The sequence below is a fragment of the Silene latifolia genome, chromosome Y (assembly GCF_048544455.1).
Source record: "Silene latifolia isolate original U9 population chromosome Y, ASM4854445v1, whole genome shotgun sequence".
Taxonomy (NCBI): Eukaryota; Viridiplantae; Streptophyta; class Magnoliopsida; order Caryophyllales; family Caryophyllaceae; genus Silene; species Silene latifolia.
This window is the reverse complement of record NC_133538.1, coordinates 247,652,983-247,668,962: the sequence shown is the minus strand read 5'-3', so window position 1 is coordinate 247,668,962 and position 15,980 is coordinate 247,652,983.

Below are 15,980 nucleotides of genomic sequence, written 5' to 3'. Positions count from 1 at the left end.
AGTACGAATACATGTCTCAAACCGACTGTCTAATCTGCTAACTAAAATGTTTAAGAAAACTACTAAGCTACAGCGGAAGACATCTATCATAAGACCGTGGCACATCCCAGCTATCCCAGTACTCAACTCATACCTGCTCAATATCTGCTCACCATCCCCGAATGGATCACCGCAGGTTTTAAAACAATAAACCGGGTCAAGATTATTCACACAATTATATACAACCAACAATACAAATGCTATCAAGATAGCTCAAGCAAATACACACAATCACCCACTCCAATCAATCTCCATCGCGATCGTCCACCGGACTACCCGCCAAAGGGGAGACCGCGCAATCGTACCCACCAAATCCCCGCTCATCATACCGAGCGATAACCCTGTCCCATTAATGTGCATATCCCCTTCCGTGGCGGGTTCCACGAAGGGCAAAACTAGGGCGTGAAGCCACTCCTGCAAGTGACTCCACTCAACCGAGAACGCATCTCGACAACCAAAGACAACAATCACAATCACAATACAATATCAACAACCGTCTGAATCAGTCAACAATCACTAACTACAGCACAATCACCACACATTATGTAAATACTACTGAGTAGGGAAACCTTACCTGGAAAGCACAACAATCAGACGATCTCACAGCTGATATCAAAACGCTTCCTCTACGAATCCTCCTCCTAATATACAAGCACATAATCACTACCAATCGTACAAACAACAAAACCCCCAAATTAGGGTTTAACCAACTTTAAAGAAACATTATAAAAACGGTATATAGGTCTTACCATCAACGCAAGGATCACAACGGTATAAAGAAAGGTAGAATCCGACCTTCCAAGCTCCGAGATTTGCCAACAATGCGATTAAAGCGAATGACGTAGTTTGATTTCTCTTCTCACAGTGATTAGGTTTTGAAAAGTGTTTTAAGAACAATGACGGAAGTATTATATACTCTAATCGCATTATTAACCAAAACCCGAGAAATCACCCCCGTAAACCGCTACTCTACTCGATCGAGTAACTAAGGTACTCGATCGAGTGCCCCCTTACTCGATCGAGTATCCACGTTACTCGATCGAGTACCCAACAGGTCAGAAACTATTTTAATCTGCAACTCGCCCTTACTCGACAGAGTAAGGCCTACTCGATAGAGTACCCAGAGACTCATAAATACGTAGTATTACAGTCTTCCTTCCTTAAAAAGAACTTCGTCCCCCAAGTTCAAACCACAACAAAACAAAGACACACACTACGCACTCCCGACTCAATAACCAAAACAAAACTCAACATAAAACATGTTACTAACCCACCTCAACGACAACAACCATACCGACCCAACATAAAAAAGGGTATAAAAACTCTTAAAAACTCTTTGCGATCATCTCCTGTGGGATTTATCTGTATGCATCCCTTTATTTTAAGGATTATAACGAATTATAACATGATGAATTACTAGTCATAAAATAAAATGCAAAAAACAAGATCGTAAAGGATTAAGAAATAACCTTCGGACCTAGCTTATATGGCCTATGAACAATATCGCAATGATATTCTCCTATCAGTTGCACCAAAGATGATATGAGATATGCACTTGTTCTTTTGCTAGAATCGATCCCCAAATCACCAGATTAATTTTAGGTTTCTTGTGTTTTTCCGATGAGAGGAGGCAAGAATTGGGAAAAAGAAAATTAGGTTAAAAGAGGAATCCCCTACTCTCCTTATCACCGAGTATATGGAGTAGATGGGTTGATTTTCTCTTCCAAATTTTCGGCCCATAGGAACCGAAATATCAAGGAGTAATTTCCTTATTTTCGGTTATGGCAAAAATGTATAAAATGTGTAAATAGTCATCTAGTGAGGATCGAACCCATGACTTCTTGGTTTGAGTACCCTCACTATTACCACTATGACACATTCATCTTGTTGATATTAAATATAACCGATTACATTTAATTACGAATTAACAGAGTAATTCGTCCAAGCAAACATTACATAAATTTAATTAAATATAACTTATTATATTCAATTTACGAATTGACAGTTAATTCGTCTCAACTAATATTATTTAATCTTCATTAAATAATTGTCTCATCGACACATTGACTAACAGTTTAGTCATATAAGGCATCAATGTGATCATATTTCTATAACCACATCTCTCAAACACATCCTATAGGTGTGACCTTTAGGGACCAGTTGATCACCGCAATCTGTATGATAATAACGTCAAACTTTCTAGCAAGCCAACCGTTATTAGGTAATCGTTAATCAACTGATTAAAATACGAAGTATACCCTTGTGAACCTTTAAGAGATTTATTAATGTTATCACACTAATTTGTGGAGGACACAATCTCCAACAAACTCCCACTTGTCCTCACAAGTGTATGTGCGATAACCGATTCTCATATCCTAAAATTTCTCCCACTCAATGTAAAACAATTTGCAAATCCGTATTTACAAAGGTCGTATTTTACAAGCGATCATTATCAAGAGTGGTTTCCCCGACTAGAGAGTAACTTAACTGATAAACGAATCATCATTCGAGCATGGCCATGCATTTCAGTTACAACTCCTCGAGTGGCCCTGAGAAATAACTATACCTGATAAGGGTTTGATATTTTCCTCAACTCGAATCCTGCAGATGTAAGCACAGTATGAAATGACCCAGAAAAAATCTACTTAGCCTCCAGTTACGGCAGACCGTGAGAAAGAAACCAAAGTCACCCAAAAACTGCCTTAATCTCAAGAGATAGTCGATAGTCAAAAGAATCGACTCTAGGAACACAATGGATGTCCTATCCACGACCTGGCACCGAATGTTTTTAAACATTTAGGACTCCATTACGTTGTCACGAAAATTTGTCCTACGAGGTATCGTTATAATCTCGTATTTTTGAACGATCAGTCAACCGTTTGACTTATGGCTCGTTGAACCCACCATCAATCGACTGCACAATATAATAGCCGGAGTTATCAGCTCACATTGGCGATTACGGACTAAAACAAATATAATGTAATCCAGTTCACTTTGTGGCGTTCAATGTTGTCAGTACAATCCACAAGAAAAACAAAATATTATAAAAACGATGAAGTTATAAATAGTATATGAAAAAGATAACGTATCGAATTCATAATCAACTACTATAACTCAGGTACACGTTTAATTCTCATGGAAATAACGTGCCCTCCATGCTTATCATGTTTCAATGGCTCAGTAGTAGTGTGACACCCCGCGATAACGCGGAAAATAAAGCTAATAAATTTAAAGCGAAAATTGTGAGATTTTAAAAAAACTTTTAGATTATTAGTTAAAGATTAAAACGCGGGTGCCAAAAACGAAATGAGACAAAAACAAAAATAGACAATTTTAGGTTATTACAACCCAAGTCTAGAAGGCGGGGAAAAGATATCCTACGAATAAACATATAAGGGTTTCTAAACTAGAAACTAAGGTCTGAGGGTTTAGTTCTCGCTAGCCCACACGTCTTCCCCACGTAAGTGTCTTCACCACCTCTCATTCATGTAAACATGAACGCCACAGTCAGTGGGGAGTAACTCAAGGTTCTCCCAGCCATAATATCTCGAAATGCAGGTAACAAACAACACTTAATCAAACATATTAATCATGCAACATATGTGAACAATGAAGAATAAGGAAATATAATGAACAATCGTGATGAAACAGGCATAATACTTTCTTAGTAGAATAGGCATGGTGTATGAGGATGAATATGCAATCAAGGAAATAGAATCACCAAGTCGACCAACCCATATTGACCGACTCAACAAGTGTAAGACATATACTTAGTATGAACTCAAGACAAACCATCTAGACTCCAACCTCTTGGTAGGACGACGATCATAATACGGTCCTAGTCTAAACCTGGATCCAGACTCTCGGGATGGACGTCACCCGATTCGACAAACGATATACCAATCGCATCCAAGACTCGAAACATGGCACACATTCGTAACCAAAGGTCAAGTAACCTCTAATCGGAAACATGGCACACACTCGTTACCAAAGGTCCGAAGAAAGGCGGAAGGATATCCTAATTCGGAAACATGGCACACACCCGTAACCAAAGGTCCGAAAGAGGAAAGTTAACCCAATCCGGAAACATGGCACACACTCGTAACCAAAGGTCCGAAAGGGGTAAACAAGGAATGTCAAGTGGACACACAATGTAAAACGTCACACTTGAGTCACAATAAGAGTAAAAATGATCATGCAAACATCATATGACACGGGACCATTAATGTCACATTCATACTCATGGCTTGCATCTCACCATGAGTACGGATGGGAACATCAATCCCGACGATCATATCGCAACTAGAGGGCTTATAGCTCACCCCTAGTATCCGATAGGACCAAGACTCTCACAACAGAACAATACAAGGCCTTATTAAGAATATGACTCTTCACCAAAATAACCATTTATTAATAAATAACTCATACTTGTCTTATAATAATAAATATTCCATTTCATAATTTAACATGCCGGTTAAATAAAATATAATAAGCTATAATGAATAATTTACGTTATATGAAGTATACGGGATGAAATGTGACCAAGTCCAAGTGACTCATTTATGAGCCCAATAATTAAATCATGTGAAATCCAATGAATGGACTAGGATAAGCCCAATAAATAAATCATGTGACAAGTCCAACAGAAAAAAATGAGTAAATGAACGATATTAACTAATTACGTTATATGAAAAGTGAGACGGTTAATTAATCATATTTTAATTAAACCAATTTAGCGCTAAAACGAATTATAACCTTGACTAACCCAAATTACTAAATTTAGCTAGCCCATTTACTAAAATCAATTGAGCCCAACAAACTAAATCAACTGAGTACCACAAAATAATTATGTGGAGTCCAATTAACTCAATGTGTAAATGATTGATAATTAACGAGTTAAGTTATATAAAGCATGAGACGGGATTCGAATAATCATAACGAACATTCATAAGACCGCCCCATCATCACTAACTGGGCCAAAATCCAAAACAACACTCAGCCCAACTTGGCATGCCATAGCTCCATATGGTCCGATGGTATCCCATGTAAACGGCCCAACTAGATGGACAAAGCAACCCAATTGAATTAATGTAATAGGCCCAAATAATTTAGTAACAAAAATATTACTAACACTAGGAAATAACCAAAGGGGAAGGGGAATAAAGGGTATGAACCAACTCCTTTACCCGAGACCAAACCACGCCACGAGGCCGTGGCTGCACCACCAACTCACGGCCAGGCAACCACCTATGCACCAGCCACTACAACCCACGCAACCACTCCCTCACGGCAGCCCATAACAGTCATACACCGTCTTGTTAAAACCGTCCTAACACGGCACATAAATACCGTCCCGCAAAATAACGCATTGCCGTCCTAAAATAAGCACCAAAACAGTGACACAAATGGTGCCAAGGCGGACTCAAAACAAGCCGTGAGCAGCCCGACACGACCACCACCTGACTACCCATAAACACCTGCACACCACCTCACAACCCGACCCAAAAATCAGTCCAAAACAGAGCACCAAACGTGTCATATCACGGCTTTTGGCCGAGTTCCAAGCCGATCCGTTTCACTCAAACCGAGCCGGAAATTGAAGTGCAGTGAGACGGAACCAACCCGACTAAAACGTGAATAGACAAATCCCAAATTTACCACAATGATACTCAACCAAAATCAGAGGAACAACAGGTATAATGAACATGAATCCGTGACACAAACAGCCTATAATTCGAGCGGCTAAAATGAAACCAACATGTGAAAAACAGTCGAATAACATGTGAAGTACTTACTAAAACTTATGTAATCTAGCATACACAAACAGAAGAACATAAAGGCTCCATTTTTACGACCACAAGAATGAAAACCGAGTGAAAAGACAAAGATATCGACTCATTGTCGAGTAACCTATCACCGTTACCTGTTATGACCTCTTAAACGTCATAGGAACCGGCCAAGGGTGATTCTAAACCCAAAATGGAAGAGATTAGCTCCAAAAATCGCATCTTTGAAAGACGGCCGAAATGAAACCGGATGAAAGCTTGGCTCTTTTTTACATAGGACGAAGGAGAATGAGGAGGGGAAGCTAATGGAGTAAGTTTTATGAAATTTGGTTGAGGATTGGAGGAAGGATATGAGCTTGAGAGGTGCGAAAATGGAGTGTACGGACTCTGTTTGTGTCATTGTTGCAGCTGCTTTGTTTTGAAATGAAGAAGAGGACGAAATGAGGGGAGGTGTGGGGTTTGCACGGTAATAATAATAATAATAATAATAATAATAATAATAATAATAATAATAATAATAATAATAATAATAATAATAATAATAATAATAATAATAATAATAATAATAATAATAATAATAATAATAGTAATAATAATAATAGTAATAATAATAATAGTAATAATAATAATAGTAATAATAATAATAGTAATAATAATAATAATAATAATAATAATAATAATAATAATAATAATAATAATAATAATAATAATAATAATAATAATAATAATAATATATAAATATATAATAAAGAGATATTTTACAAGTAGAGTGTAGGTTGTTAGGTGGGTGTGATGTGTTGTCCATATAGGATAGGTCGAGAAAGGTTAGACTCATAAGTCGAAATGTGACGGTCTATAGCTAGACGGAAATTAAGACAGAGATTATTATTATTACCGTCACTATCATTATCCGACCAAAAATACGTATACATATACTATTATATAAATCATGCCTTAAAGATATAATTCAATCGTACGTATTTTTATAAAAATGAGCTTTTATATAATATTTTTATAGAACTCGTGTTTGACATAAAATTAATTAAATCGAATAATTCAAAATTATCAAATAAAGTAATCAAATAGATTAATAAATTTTAAATGTTAAAATGGGAAATTCGCGGGTATTACAATCACCCCATCTTTTAAAAAGTTTCGTCCTCGAAACTTGAAGGTAGAAAAGAAAGGTTATAGAAATAGAACTGAACTTTTGAAATCGGTAACCAAAACATTAAAAGGTCACTTATCGTAAGAATTAAAATTTCTTTCAAAACTTCAAATAAATTTTTCGACAGAACCAGATTCTCATCAGAGGAACGGAAGTGTTCTCGTTACGTATTCAAGGACATCACATTCCAAATCAAAGATAAGGTAAAAACGCAATTCATTTGAATAAACCAAAAATCAAAATACTTTCAAAAACATTAATGAAGAGTTTTCAAAAGTATAAGTCTCATTCATGGAACGAAATTGCTCTTGTCGTGCACACAAGAACGCTAACTTTCCAAGTCAAAGACAAATTTAAAACACAAATCATTCGCCGACAAGCGTAGAACAAGTTATTAAACGTCTCTAATAACGAATTCTAACATCTGATCAACGTCAAAATCGAAAGAAAAAGGTAATTCACTCAAATTTTCTTTTGTAAGAGCCAAAATGGAGATGAAGATTTCACCTTTAAACTCAAAAGGGAGGCAAGTTTGTGAAAAGTTAACATCAAACTTTGACAAAGAAACCATAAACAGGTCAAAGTTAACAGAAATTGGATAAAATTTAAAGAAATCTCGGGTTTCGCAATTAAAATCATGATAAAAGAGTCTATACTTCAAGGAACAAAAGGAGAACTAACTCGAATTTTTCATTTTTTTTTTTCATCAATTTTTTTTTTTAAATTCTAAAATAGGTAAGGTTTGCAAAAATAACATAAACGTTTAACAACGAATCAAAACTGGTAGCTTGAAAGTTTAGAAGTTGTACAAAAAGGAAAGTAACTTAGATAGTATAAAATCAAAGTACGTTAAGAGAGTTCAAACTTAACTATCAAGAGAGCTATGATGAATTTCAAAGGGTACGAATTGGAGTCAAGTCAATAAGAATATCAAAGGTAGAGTTTTTTTATAGGTCACTAGCATCAAACTTAAAGGAGGAGCACGATGAAGCGAGAAAGCGAGGTACGAAGGGTAACACTTATGGTTAAAGAAGAAGGGAAATTAGGCAACAAGGAAACGCCAGGTACTCAAATCCCAAACAACAACATCATCCTGAACTGTTCCGAAAACTTCCTAACCACATAGCTCCCAAAGATTTCCTCAGAACACTTGTGTTACTTCATCCTAATTTATTCCCTGAAACAAGGTACTCCACCATAAGTGTGATTTCATCACTCCAAATCCTCAAACATCCACAAATAACTTGCACAAGATCTAGGTCCAGGTTTCCAACAAGGCTATACTCATATCCAACTAGGGTCAACCAGGGGTTCCTCCGAAAAGTAAACCCTTCATCAAGAATCCCAATACCAAGCCCTAAACTCCAAGAAAAAGTTCCTCAAATATTCTACAAGGTTCTCATTTCAATACAAGGTGGTAACATATACATTATCAAACCCTCACATCTAAAGCGACTACGAAAGCCAATCACAAACTCAACTTACTTAGTGAATCCTACATCCTCAAATACACCATTCAATTTCATCCACCTTAGGTCAAGTACTAAGCACTAGTATCCCAAACATAACCAACCAAGCCAGGTTCCATAACCTTAGTAACCAATGCAACTCAAACTTGACACACAAAATCCACCAATCAAATATACTCACTTTATCAAGGATCTAGGTATAAGAACCATCAAGTATGTCTCATCACACTACCTAAGTCTTTCCAACATTAAATCCTCTCAAAATTAGGATTAAGGGTCAACCACAAACAATCTCCTCAAAAGTCAAATTTTCCAACCAAGGTCAACATTCCTCAAAAGAAAGAGTACCATCAAAAGGCGTTAAGGGAGGATAAGCAAGGAACAAAGACCAAGTTAGGGAATACAAAAGTAGCTTTTAAAGTAAAACAGAAGAGAGTTTAGAAGAAGGATAAGCACCAAGAGATAAAGAATAAGGTAGATACACAAAGAATGAGAAACACCTTCGAGGAAGTAGAAGCATTCTTCAAAGGTTGAAAAATATTCAATCCTCAGCAATAGGCACCAAATCTTGATCGCCACATTGGTAAGTTTACAGTCATTGATCCAAGGGCACAACAAATATCAAGTGACAATCAACAAACATGTTAGAACCAAACAAAGAGCAAACACACTACAGACTACCACCTTAGGTCCTTAAGTCTACCCATCTCTCATTCATTATTCAAGGTCAAGTTCACATTTAAATTTGGGGTACACGTGTGTGCGTCGGGAGCAACATATGCTCTGATACCAACTGTAACACCCCACGGTAATTGAAGAGGTCCATTGATAGGGTTAAATGACTAGTGCTTAAAGGGATTGAAAGTACTACTCATATCAACAAAGTGCACTTTCGTTTATGGCCATCCATGCAAAAGAACTCCACAGTTAAGCGTGCTTGGCTGAGAGTAGTCTTAGGATGGGTGACCTCCTGGGAAGGTTCCCGGGATGCGTATGAGTGAGGACAAAATGCGCTATAAAGGACTCGTGTTGATCTGTGGGCCATGTACACAGCCTGGTGAGCTATCATAAGTAACCGCTCCCGACCTGGTTTGAGCCGGGGTGTTACAAGTAGAATCTGCTACAACTTCCTGTTTGGAACTATTCCAGCTGACCGCAGCACCATTAAGAGTGAAGACGAATATGGACTAAGATTTAGAATCATCTCGATCCGTTTGGAAGCTGGCATCTGCGTAACCGGTTGCGCATAGCTTAGTATCTCCTCCATAAGTCAATACCCAATCCTTAGTCCTCTGTAGGTACATGGATTCTTTTGGTACCGACTCGTCATACTCAATGCATATGCCATGTCTGGACGTGTGCATATCATAGCATACATGATTGATTCTATAGTTGATGCATAAGAAACACGACTCATGCGCTCAATCCCTTCAGGCGTCGTGGGTGACTGAGACTTGCTCAACAGCATCCCAGACGTCATTGGAAGATTCCCTTTCTTGGAGTTGGTCATGCTGAACCTCTCAAGAATCTTATCCAGATAAGACTCCTGACTTAGTGATAACGTCCGTCGTGATCTATCTCGGTAGATACGGATTCCCAATATGCGTTGTGCCTCACCCAGATCTTTCATCTGGAAATAGTTCTTCACCCATCCTTTAACCGAAGATAAGAGAGGAATGTCATTCCCAATCAAGAGTATGTCATCGACATACAATATCAAGAATACAATCTTACTCCCACTCGACTTGGTATATAAGCATGGTTCCTCGACCGATCGAGTAAAACCATACTCTTTTATCACCTGGTCGAAACGATGATTCCAACTCCGAGAAGCTTGCTTAAGTCCATAAATGGAACGCTTAAGCTTGCATACTTTCTTAGGATGTTCAGGATCTATGAAACCTTCGGGTTGCACCATGTACAACTCTTCCTCCAAATAACCGTTTAAGAAGGCGATTTTCACATCCATTAGCCAAATTTCATAGTCATGAAAGGCGGCAATCGCTAAGATTATCCGAATGGAACGTAGCATGACTACAGGTGCAAAAATCTCATTATAATGCAATCCGTGCACTTGAGTGAAACCTTTTGCCACAAGTCGTGCCTTATAGGTATCTGTTGCGCGCGTCTACGTAACGCTTTATTTTGTAAAGCCATTTGCACTGTAGAGGTTTTACCTTATTAGGTAAATCAACTAGATCCCATACGTTATTCTCATACATGGAGTCCATCTCGGATTGCATGGCTTCGAGCCATAGCTTTGAGTCGGAACTGGTCATGGCACCTTTATAGGTAGCGGGTTTATTACTCTCTAGGAGTAACACGTCATTCTCCTCGACCATACCAATGTATCTGTCCGGAGGATTAGAGACTCTACCCGACCTCCTAGGCTCCTCAGGAATATTAACCGTATCATCAGTTGGAGGAACAACATCCTCCATCCGTTCCTCGATTGTTGGTTCTGGAATCTCCGACAGCTCAAAGGTTCTATTACGAGAAATTCCTTCTATAAGAAGATCGCACTAGCCGCAACAAAAACTCGATGTTCGGTAGGCGAATAGAAGTAATGACCAAATGTCCCTTTTGGATAACCGATAAATTATGTCTTGACCGATCGCGGGTCGAGCTTATCCTTGTGTCTCCACTTGACATAAGCCTCGCAGCCCCAATCCTGAATAAAGGACAAGTTAGGGACCGTTCCCTTCCACATTTCATATGGAGTCTTGTCGACAGCTTTAGTCGGACTTCGGTTAAGTATAAGAGCAGCTGACAAAAGAGCAAAACCCCATAATGAATCAGGCACTACCGTGTGACTCATCATGGATCGAACCATATCAAGTAAGGTTCGATCCGTTCGGACACACCATTTAATTGAGGTGTTCCAGGTGGAGTTAACTGTAGAACGATTCCACAGTCTTTAAGGTGTTGATCAAACTCATTTGAAAGATATTCACCACCCCGATCTGAACGGAGTGCTTTAGCCTTTCTACCCAGTTGGTTCTGTATCCTGTTCTAGTATTCCTTGAATTTCTCAAAGGACTCATTTTTATGCTTCATTAAGTAGACATATCGATATCTACTCAAATCGTCCGTGAAAGTGATAAAATATCTATAGCCATCTCTAGCGGTAATTGATATAGGTCTACAAACATCAGTATGTACGAGTCCTAATAGGTCACTAGCGCGCATTCCAACACCTTTGAAGGAAATTCGAGTCATTTTGCCAATGAGACATGATTTACACGTGCCATATGTAGAAAATTCGAATGCGGGAATAGTCCCATTATCGACGAGTTTCTTTACACGTTTCTCATTTATGTGTCCCATTCGACAATGCCATAGATAGGTTTGCTCTTTGTCACCAACCTTTAATTTCTTATTATTCACGTGTAATACTTCCGTGGTTTGATCTAAGATGTAAATTTCATTCATGGAAACTGCTTTGCCATAAATCATTTCATAAAAAGAAAATACAGCTATTATCCTTTATTAAAATAGAATTACTGTTCTTAGATAAACTGGGTACATACTAATAGTTATAAAAATAACTCAAAACCACTAGGGAGTTGGATTACGTATGTTCCCTTCGAGACTGCAGCAACTCGTGCTCCATTCCCGACTCGCAGGTCAACATCACCCTTTGCGAGAGGTGTGATGTTCTTTAGGCCCTGCAAATTATTACACAGATGAGAACCACAACCAGTATCTAGTACCCAAGTTCCGAAACTTGTATGGTTAATCTCAATCATATGAATATAAGATGACATACCAACAGGAACGACGCGGCCTGCTTTGATGTCCTCACGGTAGACGGGACAGTTTCTCCTCCAATGTCCAGTCTTGTGACAATGGTGGCACTCAATGTCACCGCCCTTGCTCTTTGCCTTGCCCTGTGAGCCACTAGTCTCATCGGGCCCATTCTTACCATTTCCTGGCTTTTTAAACTTTGACTTACCTACAGCTAGGTCGCCATGAGCCTTGCCCTTACCTTTACCCTTGTTGGAAATCGCGAGAACATCCTGCTTCATACTCCCACTCAATTTCATATCCTTCTCGGTCTGTACGAGAAGGGAGTGTAGCTCATGAGGACTCTTTTTCAAGTCATTCATGTAGTAGTTCGCCCTGAAAAGGGCAAAACCATCATGAAGAGAATGAAGCATTCGGTCAATGACAATGCTCTCACTGATTTTGCAATTAAGTGCCTCCAGCTTTTGACATTCTCAATCATGTGAAGAATGTGTGGGCTAACCGGTTGGCCCTTCTGGAGTTTCGCATCAAAGAAGCGACATGTATGCTCATATGTAACGATTCTCGGTGCTTTTGAGAACTCGTTAGTGAGCGTGGTGAAAATCTTGTTTGCACCTTGGGCAATGAAGCGTCTCTGCAAATTGATTTCCATTGCAAAGATGAGTACGTTCTTTATCGTACCCGCTTCCATAACGAAATCACTATAAGCGAGTGACTCGTTGACTCCTGCATTGGGGCCTGGGTTTACCGGTATTGGCTCAGTTAAGTACCTGAGCTTACCGTCAGCAATGACAGCATTCCGTAGTGCTGCCTCCCAGTCCGAAAGTTGGACCCGTCATTTTTCAAACCTGTGAACTGATTCATGTTGTCCATAAAAACTTTCAGCCAGGACGCGCGATCAAGTGTGGCACTTGCATTGGGATTTCGTTATTTCCAGCCATTTGTTGTAACAGTAATGTAAACGTGTTCTACACTGCGAAAAGAAGAATGAATGATAAGCCTATGCATCGATTTGATTTTTAAGTCTAATGCAATACTGTTATAACGCGAAGACTCATGCATTTATACAATTGACCTTCCTCAAGAATTATATATATGATCCCAAGACACAATTTCTGTAAATTGATAAGCCCACCTCTTGGCTAATTCTACCTTTAGAATTCTTGGTCGATAAATTTCTGTAAATTCTATCTTTAGTCCATTATAATCACGAGAAACTCTTCGGACTATAATGTTGAGATGAACTAAGTCAACACAAACTACTTACCCAACGTAGAAGGGGTCATATTATGCCTACCGATGAAGAAGGTATTCATAGTTGTTTGCCCTTATAAAGACCAATCTCAATTTCCGTTTTAGAGGAAGATCCCATCAACTTCGTTTTAATTCATTTTAAGTGAACTAATATCTAGCATGCGTGAATGAATAAACTAAGGTGATGGCTTAAAAACATGTCACATCTGTATGTCTATGAAAACTAACATACAACCTATATGTGTCAATTTTCATGCATTTTAGTAGGTGGTTTGGTTTTAGGCGGAATATGATGCAAAAACTATCATGTAAATGAAAAGCAATAGGAATGAAAAACGTAAAAACAATAAAAAGTCCTATTGTGGCCTATCCTATCAAAATGAACATTAAATACAAGTTTGGAATCCATCCTTGGGCCCGAGAAGCTTGTCTTGATGTTCTATCTTGATCCATGTAGCGGGAGTGAGCTCCAATCTCCATCTTTAGTCTTCTTTGAAATTACAATAAATAAAATTACATAATAAACCTATTTATTACATTCTAATTTCAAAACCCAAAACTAAAGGAAAAATAAAGGAGATTCGAGATCTCATAATTACATAAAAATTATGTTTCCTTCATTACGAAAACATAATTGACTAAGGCCACACCAAGTATTACAAATTACAATCGATTGTAAAAATACGTAAATAAAATCCATTCAACGATTCATTCAACAAAAGAAAAGCATCAACTAAAAAAAAAAATTAAACATGCAAGACATAATTCTTTAATTATGTAGATTAATTTTATCCAAACCACCTATTTAATGGATCAAATTAAGTGACAATTCCTCAATTAATCACATTAATTTCAATCTTAATTCATATTAAACTTGTAATATGAATTCAATCCGTCAAAATTTTAAACTGCTTTAAAATAATTAGGTATCTTTTAATTATGAACTGCTTCACAATAATTAATTGGCCACAGCAAACCCAAAAAAAAATTTCTTTAAAATTCATCTCGATAAAAACCGAAACAACCAAAAGAAAACTTTTCTCGATTTTACAGCTACAACCGAAAAAAAACAAATTTTTTATTTTTTTTAAATCTGTCCAGCACGTGAACAGTAATAGAAACCAAAAAAAAAAAAAATTTATTTTTCTCTCGGCTGGATAGACAAAACAACAAAAACAGCCCGTTTTTATTGCTTTCTTCTTGCGGTTTTTCTGTAAAAACCATAACAAAACAAAAAAAAAAAAATTTATTCTGGCCACTGTGAACAGTAACAGGAAAAAAAATTCTTTTCTCGGATGCTTTTCAAATCGGCATAAACAAAAACAGCCGTAAAAAACTTTAATCGGTTTTTCAGTAGAAACCGAAAGGAAAAAACAAAATTTTTTTTTTAAAGTACTGTTCATCCGTGAACAGTAACGGAAACGAAAAAAAATTCCACGGCTCAAAAAAAAATCCATCCGATTACCTTTTTTTTTCGCAAACCCTAATTATTGTTTACAAACAATTTTATGAAAATCATCAAAATTAAAATTCGTGGCCTTGGCTCTGATACCACGTGTGGGATTTATCTGTATGCATCCCTTTATTTTAAGGATTATAACAAATTATAACATGATGAATTACTAGTCATAAAATAAAATGCAAAAAACAAGATCGTAAAGGATTAAGACATAACCTTCGGTCCTAGCTTATATGGCCTATGAACAATATCGCAATGATATTCTCCCATCAGTTGCACCCTAGATGATATGAGATATGCACTTATTCTTTTGCTAGAATCGATCCCCAAATCAGCAGATTAATTTTAGGTTTCTTGTGTTTTTCCGATGAGAGGAGGCAAGAATTGGGAAAAAGAAAATTAGGTTAAAAGAGGAATCCCCTACTCTCCTTATCACCGAGTAGATGGAGTAGATGGGTTGATTTTCTCTTCCAAATTTTCGGCCCATAGGAACCGAAATATCAAGGAGTAATTTCCTTATTTTCGGTTATGGCAAAAATGTATAAAATGTGTAAATAGTCATCTAGTGAGGATCAAGCCCATGACCTCTTGGTTTGAGTACCCTCACTATTACCACTATGACACATTCATCTTGTTGATATTAAAATATAACCGATTACATTTAATTACGAATTAACAGATTAATTCGTCCAAGCAAACATTACATACATTTAACTAAATATAACTTATTATATTCAATTTACGAATTGACAGTTAATTCGTCTCAACTAATATTATTTAATCTTCATTAAATAATTGTCTCATCGACACATTGACTAACTGTTTAGTCATATAAGGCATCAATGTGATCATATTTCTATAACCTTTAGGGACCAGTTGATCACCGCCATCTGTATGATAATAATGTCAAACTTTCTAGCAAGCCAACCGTTATTAGGTAATCGTTAATCAACTAATTAAAATACGAAGTATACCCTTGTGAACCTTTAAGAGATTTATTAATGTTATCACACTAATTTGTGGAGGACACAAGCTCCAACATCTCCTACCCCCCTAAA